Here is a 14,930-nt window from a genome sequence, read left to right as displayed (position 1 = left end):
TAATATTTAAAATTTTGGTCAATTTAATGGCATTTCCTAGGTTACCAGTGAGTTTGAACACCCTTTGATAGGATTATTAGTCTCTTGTATTTTCTCTTCTATGGATCATTTGCTTCTCTTCTTTGTCTTCTTTGCTATTGGTTTGCTTATATTTATTATCTCTTTGATAATAGCTCCTAAAATACTTTGACTACTAACCTTTGTCATATGTTGTTGGAAGAGGGATCAGTTTTCCTGCATTCCTAGTGTTCTTTTCCATGTTGAGAAAACCCCATGCATGAACTTGTGGCCGTGACTTAAAATGATCACAGAGTTTGGAAAAAGAGACTGGGTAGGGGTGGCTTGCCAAATGCCTTGTTCTCCTCTTTCCCTGGGGACTCAACCTGCTGGTGGAGAGTGTGTGTTCAGCTGTTCTCCTCCATGCTGGGAGCCTCCTGTGAGGGAGACCTGTGGTGGTCCAGGAGAAGTAATACTCAAAGAAATAACAGAAAGAAATTTCCTTTAGGGAAACATATACTCAAGACTAGAACCAAAGTGCCTACTGAGGGCTAGGTAGGAATACTATAAGAAGACACCCATAACTAGGCAGCTAGGTGAAATTTCTGAATTTCAGGGGTAAAGAGAAAATCTTATTAATTTCCAGGAAAAAAAAGTCACAAAAGAAAGCAAGTCAGATTGATATCAGGCATCAGATCTGCCACAGTGAAAGCTAATAGACAGTGAATCCAAGCCTGACAATTTTGAAACTAGAATTCTGTAGCAATTAAGTATTATGAAGGCAAAATAAAGATCTATGGAAATATATCACCTATACTCCTATTCTAAAAAAATTGGCCTACAAACAATAAAATTTCAAGAAGAGAGAACATGCTATATAAGAAATAGTAGAGAGCAGAGAAACCAACAGAATGTATAGTTAAATTTAAAAATACATATATTTGTAAGAAATGATTCCTAAAATAGAAGTATAGTACAAAAATTAACAGTATCTGGAATAAAATTATAGATAATTTCATTAAAATCTGGAAGGTCTGAGTGGATACAGTGGTAAATTATACATGATAACAGGTCTCAATTTTGGGGGTGGGGAAGATGTGAATATTAATTAATTATTGATACTGATGCAAAAATAGATTTAAACTGGTTTGTTAGAAATTTAAATATATTTAATAGTAAAATGGATACAGCACGTAATTGTGGTGATGATGTTACTTGCCTACTCAGTATCCATTCTCACTTTCTTCTTTGGTAACAGAATTTTTGTTAGGGAGGTAATGTTAATTAGGAGACAAACATTTTTGTGCCAGTTTGGATATGTTATGTCCCTCAAAAAGCCATGTTTTATCCAGTCTTGTGAGATATTTGGATTAGGTTATTTCCATGGAGATGTGACTCACCCAACTGTATATGATAATTTTGATTAGATTATTTCCATGGAGGTGTTGCCTGCCCATTCAGCTTGGCTCTTGATTAGTTTACTGGAGTCCTTCAAAAAGAGTCACACAGACAAGGGGTGACAGTGTGATTGTGAAAACCTTGTGGATCGCATTCCCTTTATCCAGTATATGGGTGGATGAGTAGAAAAATGGGGACAAAAACTAAATGAAAAATAGGGTGGGATGGGGGGTGATTTGGGTGTTCTGTTTTATTTTTATTTTTTTATTGTTATTCTGATTCTTTCTGATATAAGGAAAATGTTCAAAAATAGATTGGGATGATGAATGCACAGCTATATGATGGTACTGTGAACAGTTGATTGCACACCATGTATGATTGTATGGTATGTGAATATATCTCAGTAAAACTGAATTAAAAAAAAAAAGAAAAAAAAGGTCACGCAGGCCCAGACACTTGCTGATGCTTTGGAGATACTAGCCCAGAGTTTGCCCTGAGAAGCTAAGCCCAGAGACATTTTGGAGAACACCATTTTGAAATGCAACCTGGGAGCAAGCAGAAGCCAGCCATGTGCCTTCCCAGCTAACAGAGGTGTTCCAGACGCCAGCGGCCTTTCTTCAGTGAAGATACCCTATTGTTGATGCCTTAGTTTGGACACTTTTATGGCCTTAGGACTGTAAATTTGTAACTTAATAAAATCCCTTTATAAAAGCCAATCCATTTCTGGTATTTTGCATAGCAGTAGCGTTAGCAAACTGGAACGATTTCCCAGCCACTCTTGCAGTTAGTAGTGGCCATGTGACTAAATGTAAATGGAAGTGCTGTGTGAAGTGTCAGGAAAGGCTTCTTAAAGAAAGCTAACACAGGACTTTTATGACCTTTTCTCCTCTTTCTTCTTACTGCTCAGAATTTGGACATGATGGTGGGAGCCCTAGCAACTGCCTTGTGAGCTTGAGAATAGACGTTATGTTCTAAGAATGGTGGAGGAAAAAGAGAAAGTGTGGCTGGGTTCCTGAGGACAGTGGACTCTTCATACTGGCCCTGGACTACCTTTCCCTAGACTTCTTTTACTTGAAAAAAAAAACCTTATGTCTTTAAGACATTTATTTTGGAGTTTCTACTCCATGCAGCTGAATGGAATTCTAACTCATTTATAGATTTCCTGAACTGGTAGAAGAAAAAGAGGAACAATAACAAAGAAGTCAATCAATCCAGCAAAGGTTAGGAAGGCAAGGAAAAAAAAAAAAAGAAATAAAGAAAAATAAGAAAGCATAATAAATAAATGGCAGGGTTATAAAGTGAACTGCAGGCATAGATTTCTTTTATAAGAGACACACAAAAAATAAAATGACACAAGAAGGGTGAAAATAAAGGGATGGTTAGAGAAATGTTAGGTAAGTGTGGTGGCAATATTAATATATGGCAAAATAGAATTCAAGGCCAAAATAATTAAAGGAAATACAAAGTGCTATTTAAATAGCATAGGTAGAAAAAAGGTAAAATTCTCCAAGAAGATATAACAATTACAAACTTTTATGCAACAAGCTTGCATTGAAACAAAGCAAAAACTATTATAAATATGAAGACTATTTGTCAAAACCCTAATCTCTGCAGGAGACATCAATCTATAATTCTCAGGAAGTGACAAGTATGAGGACAAAATATAACTTTGTATATAGAGGATTTAAATAACACAATGAACAAGCTTTCTTTGAATGTTATACCCAATGAAAAGAGAATAAACATACTTCCCAACACCCGCAGGGCTTTACAAAATGGATTAAAATCTATTTACCAAAGAAAATCTCAATCAATTCTCCAAGGAAGAAATTGTACAGGCCACGTTCTCTTAACACAATAAAACACAGGTTAGAAATTTAAAATAAAAGGGAAACAATAATAAAAATAACTAACCACCATGGGAAAAAAGAATAGTTTTTGGAATAATTCTTGGGTCAAAAAGAAAGCCAAACTTTAAATGGACATTACATGAACACTATGCATCTTTATGAGAAAAAAAAAAATATGTAGCAAAAATAACTTTAAGTTTAGAAGCTAGAAAATGATCAATCAAATAAACTCAAAACAAAACAATTAATAGAAATGGAAATTAAGTAAAATTATAAAAAGCAGTCCCAGCAGGAACAACCTGGCTCTCTCCAAGAGTGCCCCTTCCCCCTGAAGTGCAGCCGACTCACATGCCCACAGCCCAGGCTCCTCAGGTGAGTGATGGAGGCTGTAAACATGTTCATCTCCCTAGTGTCCCCTGCAGTGTCCAGGTATATCACTAACAACCCCTCCTCCAATGAGTCCTGGGTTGAATGGCTACCCTTCTTCATTGTTTCAGCTACTGACCACCCATTACTCCCCATCCTTCATAGAAGACTGACTCCTGGATCATGGATTTCCTTCTCTGGAAAACTTTGAGAATCATGAGCACGACCCATCCAGCAGTCTGGGTTCCCAGTTCCTTGACCTCATTCTTTACAGTGACTCTCATTTCTTGTGGCAAGTCCCTGAGAGCTAATCCGCTTCTGAAAACACCAATTCTCTGACCCAACCTCCTATCCTTCCAACTCTCTCATGTAGATACTTCTTTTATATGTATTTTTCAAACTTCAGTTCCTTGACTTTTTAATTTTCTCTTTTTATATATATATACACCTATTCTAGCCTTCATTTGCTTTTCTTTCCAGGTCAGATTACATGGTCCACCCCTTAGACAATTCTTTTGCCAGTGATGCAGGTGGTCCCATTTCCCACAAAGTTTGGCAAAACTCCTATCCTTGATTAATCCAAATTATCCATCTTCTTCCATCCTATTCCAGGTTGAGCACTGCTGGAAACTAAAAGACACAAAACTCTAAAGATGACCCATGATAAACTTATAGCCTAAATCCTTAACTGGGTTTTCAGTTCTGTTCAAGCAAGTGCATAATGCATCACCAGTTAATGCTGTCTCTTTTTTCCATAGCAGCTGTATCAGACTGTCTTACTTTGCTAAATTTACCAAAATGCAATATGCCAGAAATGGGTTGGGTTTTACAATTGGGATTTATTAATTTATAAGTTTGCAGTCCTGAGGCTGTGAAAATGTCCAAATTGAGGCATCAACAGGAGATCTTTCTCCTTGAAGACTGGCTGCCTGCGATCCTCAAGGCACATGGTGACGTCTGCTGGTCTCTCCCTTCTCTCCTGGGTTTCTGGTTTTGTTGCTTCCAGCTTCTGGCTTCAGTGGATTCCTCTCAGTTTCTTAGGTTTCTCTCAGCTTCTTTGGCTTTTCTCTCTGAGCTTCTCTCATAAAGGACTCCAGTAAGAGGATTAAGACCCACCTGAGGGCACACCTGAACTGAAAAAACCGAATCAAAAATCCCACCCATGATAGTTCTATACCCACAGGAATGGATTAGCTTTAAGAACATGATCTTTTCTGGGGCTTTAAACCATCACACAGATCTTTGAGTTCCTCAAGCTACCCACCCACTACAGCACTTCTCACCCACAACCGGTGACCTCCTCTGCTTCATTGAGAAAATAGAAGCTTTCGACATAAATTCCTTTAATTTCCTGCCAATAAACCTACAATCTTACAAGTACCTGTAGCCATCATTTCTCCTTTTTTTTTCTGTCACTATGTAAGAAGTTTTCCTTCTCTTATCTAAGACACTTCATTTGTATCTCCTTCTGCTTCCTTAGATACCTTGCTCTGTTGATTATCTCTTTCTACTCCTTTCTGCATTTTAATTTTTCCTGGTGCTTTTAAAAATAACAATTAAAATGGCCTACAATGTCTTTCCTAATCTGGCCTCTTCCTATCAACTCACCAGTTTTTATCTTCTTTCCCTTCTTGCCTCCTTAGTCTATGTCCTAGCCATGTAGGTTTTCTTTCGGTTTCTTGAGCATATCTTGTTCTTACTTTTCCCTGAGATTTTGCACATGCTGGTCCTTTCTTCCAGAATATTACCTTTCCCTTCTTCTGTAATGCCCATACTCAAGTAATCCATTTGCATCTTTCATCTTATATCACTTTCTCTGGGAAATCTTTTCCTGTCTTGTAAGTTTTGGCTAGGCATAGTTCTAATAGGCTTTACCTGCACTTATAACCTATTTTGCCGGTTTGGATGTATTATGTCCCCCAAAACGTCATTGTCTTTTAATGCAGTTTTGTGGGGGCAGACATATTAGTGTTGATTGGGTTGCAACCTATTGGTTCAGTGTTTGCATGGAGATGTGACTCAATCAACTGTGCACGAGAACTTCCATTGTATTATTTCTATGGCGGTGTTGCCCCACCCATTCAGGGTGGGTCTTTATTGGATCACTGGAGTACTTTAAAAAGAGCCACACAGGCCTAGAGACAGAGCAGCTATGAGTGACATTTTGGAGAGCAACTGAGAGTGACATTTTGAAGAGGAGCTGCAGCTAAGAGAGGACGAAATGCCCCAAGAGCAACATTTTGGAGAATGCCATTTTGAAACACAATGTGGGAGCAAGCAGATGCCAGCCATGTGCCTTCTGAGCTAACAGAGGTTTCCAGATGCCATTGGCCATCCTTCAGTGAAGGTACCCTATTGTAGATGCCTTACCTTAGGTACTTCATGGCCTTAAGACTGTAACTTTGTAACCAAATAAACCCCCTTTATAAAAGCCAATCCATTTCTGGTATTTTGAATAATGGCAGCATTAGCAAACCGGAACACCTATCATAGCACTTATTCTGAAATATAATAAGAGATTTAATTTTCCAACTATCCCTCACCCTTGTTTCCTCCGTGAGGGCAGGGACCAAGATTGTCTTATTTGGTATTGAATTCCTGGGATCTAGAACACATCCAGCACACAAGAAGCACTCAGTATATTTTTACTTGGTTAAATCTGAAAGACAACTAGTGATAAACTTTCTTCTTCATGTCTTTTGTGCTACTTGTCTAACACCTATATACAACACACCTATAGCTGTTCCATTTCAAGGATAGCATGTACAGTGCTCCCTGATTAAAAAATAGCGTACATAGTTGGAACAGGTAGGGATGGTTATCTACTTTAGTTCCTGGATGCTGGTGGGAGAAGTATTTGGCCCTGTTCCCCTTGCCGGCCACTTTTTCCAATGGCCTGTGAAGTGATTTGTGAAATAAACAAAGCTATCAGGGTTTAAGTGGACAGAGCCAGCAGGAACTTTGGGAAATTATATGAGGTATTTGTGGAAAACAGAGACTGATCAGGTTTGCAATGGGCATATAAAAAAGAGTCTGTCCTTGAAATGGTGGTTTTATCATTATGTGATACAAATCTCATTAACTTATTTATTTTATTGTTTGGTATTGCCTTTTTTTTATTTGTTAACATACATGTATCATGAAATATGCTGTTTTATTTATTTTAAGTGTACAATTCAGTGGCATAAATTACATTTACAATGTTGTGCTACCATCACTACCATCCATTACCAAAACATTTTGATCACCCCAAACAGAAACTGTACCCATTTAGCAACACTTCCCGTTTCTCCTACTTCCACTTACTGGTAACCTCTAATCTATTTTCTATCTAAAAAATTCTGCTTAATCTTGATACTTTATATAAGTAGAATCGTACAATGTTTGTTTTTTTGTGTCTGGCCTATTTCACTTAGCATAATGTTTCATGGTTCATCCATGTTACAGCATGTATCAGAACTTTACTCCTTTTTACAGCTGAGTAATATTCCATTATAGGTATATACTACATTTTGTTTGTTCCTTTATCTGTTGATGGACACTTAGTTGTTTCCATCTTTTGGCTATTATGACTAATGCTTCTTTGAACATGGGTATACAAGTTATGGCATGACTTTTGAAATTTTGAACACTTTTGGCAGCAATTAGCTAAAACCAAACCCCAAACCCAAACAAAACAAAATAAAAAATCAAAATTAATACTAGATTTTAAAAGAAGGTTGTTGATGAAACTTGTACATAAAACTTGTAAAAAATGTTTGTTGACATTTACCATCCACTACTGTGAGGCCTATTTATAGTACTCTCACTGACAATGTGAAAGCCAGAAGACACTAGTCTGTGAAGAAACATCACTAAATATTAATGTAATTTAAGAACACTATATCCAGAGACAATGATTTAATACCTGCTGTGCTGCAGAAGGCACATTTTTGTATTATACTGTGGAAGCATGACTTCTCATTGTTAGGAATTTTGCAAGTTTTCTTGTGCATATGTTAAAAGTGAACTGGTAGCTGTTAATGTATTGGTTACATCAGAAAAAGAACTTTGCTGATTTTATATCAGTGTCATCAGATGTTTTCAAGTGGAAAATCAGTTAATTACGATAATGGTTCACGTTTTTTCTCATACAGTTCATGCAATCAAAGTAAGGCTTTTGGCAGTTCATTCGGCATTGCTTAAATGCTATTGTAAATTTAATGAACAAGTTTAACTTTGAAGATAAAATTATTTGTTTTTGTGGTGATGACATCAGTAAAAATTTTGGTGGAGTATATGTTGCAGTAAAAACAGAAAATAAAAAATCTATAGAGTATAAATGTACTTCTGGTGCACACATAATTTATAATTAAGACCAAATAAGTGACAATATTCTACCAACCAAATAGAGCTATAGTTAACAAAATTTACAAATAACATTACATATATAATAATGTTATATATATATATTAGAATATTATATATATACAGTTAGAATAAAAAATATGTAAGGAAGTTGATGTCAATCAATGTAAGGTTTTTATCATGGTATTAAAATAAAAAATAGGCAAAATTATTATTCTTGATACATATTCATGGACATTAATCTGTGAATTGTGGTTACATTTTGTCTAAACTTCATTGGAAATCTTTAATCAAAATATTCATCGCATGAAATACTAAAAACTTCAGCAGTTGAAGCTTCAGTGGCAGAGAGATTCCAAAAGGAGCTGAGAGGTCACTCTGGTGGGCACTCTTACGCACACTTTAGACAACCCTTTTTAGGTTCTAAAGAATTGGGGTAGCTGGTGGTGGATACCTGAAACTATCAAACTACAACCCAGAACCCATGAATCTCAAAGACAATTGTATAAAAATGTAGCTTATGAGGGGTGACAATAGGATTGGGAAAGCCATAAGGACCACACTCCACTTTGTCTAGTTTATGGATGGATGAGTAGAAAAATAGCGGAAGGAAACAAACAGACAAGTTACCCAGTGTTCTTTTTTACTTCAATTGCTCTTTTTCACTCTAATTATTATTCTTGTTATTTTTGTGTGTGTGCTAATGAAGGTGTCAGGGATTGATTTAGGTGATGAATGTACAACTATGTAATGGTACTGTGAACAATCGAATGTACGATTTGTTTTGTATGACTGCGTGGTATGTGACTATATCTCAATAAAATGAAGATTAAAAAAAAAAACTTCAGCAGTTGAAGTTTTAGTAAATTGAAAGATTGAAAACAAAATTTACAAAATTTATCTCCACAATAGCAAGTGAAGAACTGAACAAATTAAATGATGAGTGCTCAAACAGTTTGCCAGATTTAATTTTGAGATCTTTGAATATCTTGGCCTTCTGGGAAGAATCTTTTGATGGCGTTTCTATATTTAAATGAACAAGTTGACATTCTGTGCTGGAATTGGAGGAAATTGAGAAGGCTTAGATTTTGTGGCATCTAAATTTGGTGAAACATTCAAAGAATCATAAAGAAAGACAACTTAATTCATTTTGCCTTGTAAAAATATTTTCCAAGTAATGTTACTCTGAATGAGATAGAAATGCTATACCTGTGAAAATATTGGGGCTGAAATATTTACACATTTCAATCATAAAAAAATTTAAATGGAGTATTCTATTTGACAGAATTTTCTGAGTTTACCTGGTACTTTAGCAACTGTGGAGAGAGTATTTTCTCAATTAAAAATATCATGGTCTACAGAAAAGACTTAATTGAAGTGTCAACAATTTCAAATTTTTTAAGCATAAAACTCAACTTTGGCAAAGGTTACAGTCAATTTTAATTAAAAAATACAATCATATTGAAAAAATATTCTTCAGAGTAAAACCAGTGACATGGTGTTAGAGACAGATATGGCTAAGAAATAGCTTAAAGTCTGTGAGCACACACCTAGAATAATTATTCTGCTTATACTATATGTTAATGTATGGTATTAAGGCATGATGTGTCTACTACACTCTAGGTATTTCAACACTTGAATTATATTAGAACTGACTAAAAAATATTAAATGATTGCTATTCTGTAATTTTCTGTGTTCTCTCTCCAGAACTGTTAAGAATCAATGGCCTTCCAGAGATAGTTCACCTTGAACTCCCCAGGTGAGATGTTTAATCACATTGTTTGCTAATTTTTGAAGACCTCTGGGAAATTATCAGATCATCAGAATTAATACATCAGAATGTACATCCTGAAACAATTTCTTAGTTAGAGAAAGGCCACTTAGGCAGCTGAAAATACTGCATTTGGAGCAGGCCCTGTTAGGGTTAGGCCTTCACTGTCTGAGTCTCACCGTTTAGAAAAACAGGAAAGCACCTGTGAAACTGCCAGCAGCAAAGGTGGCACTTGGTTGTCAGTCCCCTGTGGAGAAGGAAATGTTAAAGCAGGAGTTGGGGAAACCTCCACTGCCAGAATCCATACCTTGCAGAAATCAAAAGGAGTGGAGAATTCAGGACCATAGCTCCATGGCTATATTTCACACAATTTAAGCAATAAATCAACCTTTTCTAAATTTTTTGATTTTCATATCTATGTCTGTTATGTTACTTGGAGAGCAGGTGGTTTATCACATATTAATCTTTTTTCAGGGGATTCAAATGTTGAAAATATTTGGTCCCTTCTTTAAGAGTGACATGAATTTCATACAGATTGTTAAAGTGGCACGTCAAGACCCCCAGCAGACAGAAACCCTCTAGAGAATGGGGCTGCAAAAATCTTGGAAGGATACAAAAGTTTGTTCAGGATGCTTGGAGTGTGAGAGAACATCCAGTATTGTTTATCCTGGACATTTTGTGTAAGATTGGTCCTACATTAGTTTAAATGAAAAGAAGTCTGCCACAGAGTCCTAAGAATCCCAACCCTGCCTACTTGGAGACTGAGTTTCCAGGCTGCTAAAACAAATACCATACAAGGTGGTGGCTTAAACAACTGGAATTTATTGGCTTGCGGTTTTGAGGTTAGGAGAAGTCCAAAATCGAGGCATCAGCAAGGCAAGCTTTCTCCCCAGGATGGTGGCATTCTGGGGCTGGCTGTTGGAGATCTTTGGACTTTGGCTTTTCTGTCATGTAGCAAGGCACATGGCAGGCTCTTCTCCTTTCTCCTCTGGGATCTGTTGACTTCCGGCTTCCTCCCATGGCTTTTTTTTTCTTCCCTATGTCTGAATTTCATTCTGCTCAGAAAGGACTCCAGTAATCTGGATTACAGCCCAACCTAATTCACCTGGGTCACAACTTAACTAAAGTAACATCTTCAGGAGGTCCTGTTTACCCTGGGTCCATGCCCACCAGAATGAGTACCAAGACCAAGACGATGTCCAAAGTGGGGTACACAATTCAAGACACCTCAATGTCTGTACTCCTTCAGCTGAACATTTTGGAGAAAATTGTATGCTGGCTAGTCTTGGTTTATGTCTGCTACTACACACCTCATCAGTTCTACATTTTTCCAATAAATATACATAAATTGTTTGTGTTTGGTGTATATTTTGGGAGCTCCAAATTTCCTTCAGGTTAGATAGTTTACCGATTTCTTTATCTTGTGGTTTAAGGTGTCTTTACAGTCTTGAGGAACCTTGTTGCTTAAAGCTTTGGCTTGCTTTGGCAGTTTGTCATAGCTGGCTGAGATTTGCATTAAGAGTGACCTCCTGAATGGCCTTGGGACTCCATTTAAAATATCTAAGCCATAGTAACTCTATTTTGTTTTATGTCTTTCCACAATATCTTATTTATTCTGAAGGGAGATTATAGTGATTGATTATTGGTATTTATAGAGAAAGGCCTGTTTAACTAGGTTGTAAGGGTTAGTAGAATGGCTCTGGAACAGATTTTGGCTGAGATTTCAGTTTGTATCCCATTTCTTTTCTCCTCTTCTTCCTTAGAAATACAATTCAGGTTTTATTCAGGGCAGTGCTATGCTCTGCTAAAAGATCATATTTTCCAGCTGCTCTAGCAGCTGGGAGTGCCCATGTGACTGTGTTCTGGCTAATTATATATGTCAGAGTGCTGTGGGAAACTTCAGGGAAGGCTCCGTGAATGGAGGCCATTCAACTGAGACAGGTACTTTTTTGCCCCTTCTCCTTTCCTTCTCGTAGCATGGAGTTTGGGCATGATGGTGGAAGCTAGCCTTGAGAAAGAAAATTACTTTCTAGAAATGGTAGAGCAGATGAGAGTGGGAGCCTAGAGATTCCACCTCAGTCCTGGACTTTTTTTTTAACATGTGAGTATGTTATGTTCTTAAATGACTCTTATTTTAGGGATTCTGCTTTACTCAGTGGATTCAAGTACTAACTGATATATAGATCCCTGAAACCACACAAGAAAAACAGAAATGACAAGTAAAAACTCAATTAATCCAGCAAAGGTGATTAAGTGAAAAAAAAAATACAAAAAAAAAAAAAAAAAGAAGGGAAAAATGCAATAAAAAACGTAGTAGATGGCAGAGTCTAAAAGTAAATCCAGCTGCATGCTTTTTATGAGATGCCCCCCAAACCAATGGATACAGTAGGGCTGAAAAATCAGTGGATGGATAAATATATGTGAGATAAATGGCAACCAAAAAATAAAAACAAGAAAAATCCACAGGGTTAGTCATGTAAGTATCTGACAAGTAGACAAGGACAAGAAGCTAGAATAGTCATGAAGTTTTATAAATCAAAACTACCTTGTACTGACAGAAATAAAAAAATCTGTTGAACATATAAGGAAAAAACAACAAGCATAGTAATGGATTTTAACATATCCCTCTCTCTCTCTCACAGACACAATAAAAGTCAACAGCAACAAAACCATAAAGGATTTGAGTATCAAAAAGCTTTGAAGAAGCTTTATTATGGCTTTGTACACAATGAATGAAGAATGAACAATATTTTCATCTCCCATAGGGTGTTAAAAATGGGGCATTGATCAATCTAGGCACTAAAGAAAATCTCAATAAATCCCTTAGGTTGACAATTTACAGGCCACATTTTCCAGTACAGTGCATTATAAGTAGAGTTGAAAACAAAACCATAATTAAAAATTTTTTAACCACTTGGAATTATAAAGAAAAGCAGCTTTCTAAATATCTCTTGGTCAAAGGGAAAACTTGAGTGCTAAATTACTGGCACTTTGGAAATTGATAACATGAACACTTTACATCTTTATATGTGGCTTGCAACCAATGTGGTTCTCAGAGAATTCTTCATTTTTTAGTGATTTTTATTGCAAAAACAGATGTATTGAAAGTAAGCGAACAAAACATTTAACTTTAGAAACTAGAATATAAAGAGCAAACAAACCTAAAGAAAGCAGGAGGGAATTAATAGATGTAAGAGCAGACATCATTTAAATGGAAAACCACAAACAGATGGAAACATGGTTCTCTGGAGACCCTTCTCCCTTGGAGGCTTCTGCAGGGCCACCTGCTCAGCTCTCCGCAACCTGTGCTCCCAGGTTGGACTGTGTAGACCACACTGAGCCCCATGTTCTGCACTGGGGTTCCAGACCATTGCTCACCAACAACCCCTGCTCCTGTGAGCCTCCTGTGGCCTGGCTACCCCTCCTCATCGCTTCATCTGCTCACCTCCCAGTCACTCCCCTTCCTTCCCAGAATACTGACTCCTGGATCACAGTTTTGTTTTCCATCCCACTGTCCTGCTAACATCCTAGCTGATTTTATTTTCTTGAGCCTCCCAGTTCTTTGACCTCCTAATGTCCAATAGGTTTAGCTCAGCTGCCAGGGCCACACAATGAACCTAATTCATTACCTAAATTTGCTCAGTTTCTGAAATTTTACCTTCAAATATCCACCCCCGCCCTCAAACCATCACCACAACTTCCTATTTCTCTAACTCTCTTGCACAGATATTTCCTTTCTACCTCTTCTTTCACCTTCAGTGCTGCTTTTTTCTCCTATATATTGGCCCACTCCTGTTTTACAACTTTCCCTTTCTGCTTTAGATTTTGTGATCCATCACTTCTTTATCCAATACAATCGACTCATTAAATGTAGAATGGTTTGTTTGTGAAAAGTGAGTGATCAGTTTTCCTCACCTTATCATTCTGAAGGATATGACCTCAGCAAGGTCACCAGCTTGTCTATTGCAACCTAAATTCTGAAGTCCTAAGAGCACGGATTCCTGAGGAGTCATTAGGAGCCCTGATTTGTTGTCATGCTTTGGGGAGTAGGGGATAATCTGGGAGAGCTTCATGGAGGAAGAGGTCCGAGGAATGGGTGGGGTGTGGACTTGGCAGCAGGGAGAGGGGAGTCAGAGTAGGGTGGCAATGCCTCAGGGGAGCCCTGAGAAATGAAAGGGTGAAGAAAACTTCTGAATGGGCCCAAATATCATGGCAGGCCTATTAGGGGCCCTGAAACTGAACGTTAACTTTGTTTTAATTATTCTAGGGGATGGGGAATGAGGCCAGGTAGGAGAAGAATGGATGGGAGAAGTAAGTGCTAGGGCTAGAACTAGGGATGAGGCAACCTCTCTGATTCCTTTTATCCCAGTAGCTCCAGGTGGCAACTGATTCCAGAAATCTCTAACCTGGCCACATAGCCTAGATCCTTCCTGTCCTCAGGCCAGCTCCAAAATTACTTATTATGTATAAATAATTAACAAAGAAGAGATAAGCTCTATAACAGACATAGGCACAATTAGAGGGAGAGGCACTTGGCCAGCTACTTCATCAGTATCCTGCTCAGGTAGGAAGAGACCAAAGTTGTCACTCGGGTCCTTGGGTTCTCAGGGGATCCTGGGGGCAGGGGTGGGTGGGGCTTATCTGCAAAGGACAGAGGATGAAGCCCTTCTGAAAGTCCAGTCAGTCAATTGGTCAGTCCACTCCCTGTCTTGAGACCTTGAGAACTCCCTGTGCCTGGTTCAGGGTAGGAGGGGGCAGTGAGGACATATGGAAACATTGGAAGTAAGGGCAGCCATTCAGATTGACATTCAAGGCTGTTCATAACCTGATTCAAACTGTTTCCAGCCTCATTTCCCACCTATTGCCTTCATTCTGCTCCATATGCAAGACATATCCAGATGTTCCTGAACATTCCAAGGATGTTCCCATCTCCTTACTGTCATTCATTCTACCCTCTTCCTGGAATGCCTTTCCCTACTTTCTCTTGTCAAAATACTACCTACTCTTCAAGGCCCTGCATAAAAGCTACATCCTCTGTGGATTCTCCAAGCATCCCAGGCTTGGAGTCTGTTGTTTCCTCTTGGGACTTAATACACCTCTCCAGCTCAGCACTAAGCTCTGAATTAGACTGTGTGTGTGAACACATGTGCGCGTGCGTGTGTGTGTGTTGACCTCTGTTATGGACAGTGCACTCTGTGAA

General features: G+C 37.9%; 1 long non-coding RNA gene across 1 annotated transcript in view; it reads left to right on the top strand.

Moving 5' to 3' along the window:
• The window catches only part of LOC119541429, a 130,135-nt gene that overhangs the window by 33,739 nt on the left and 81,466 nt on the right, over positions 1-14,930 (top strand). Inside the window, exon 4 of the long non-coding RNA XR_005218269.1 lies at positions 9,667-9,718. This is a non-coding gene — a long non-coding RNA (uncharacterized LOC119541429). The remainder of the gene's footprint in view (positions 1-9,666; positions 9,719-14,930) is intronic.

The sequence above is a fragment of the Choloepus didactylus genome, chromosome 8 (genome assembly GCF_015220235.1).
Source record: "Choloepus didactylus isolate mChoDid1 chromosome 8, mChoDid1.pri, whole genome shotgun sequence".
Lineage (NCBI taxonomy): Eukaryota > Metazoa > Chordata > Mammalia > Pilosa > Megalonychidae > Choloepus > Choloepus didactylus.
The sequence above is the reverse complement of the archived record's forward strand: the minus strand, read 5'-3'. Positions and strand labels throughout refer to the sequence as shown.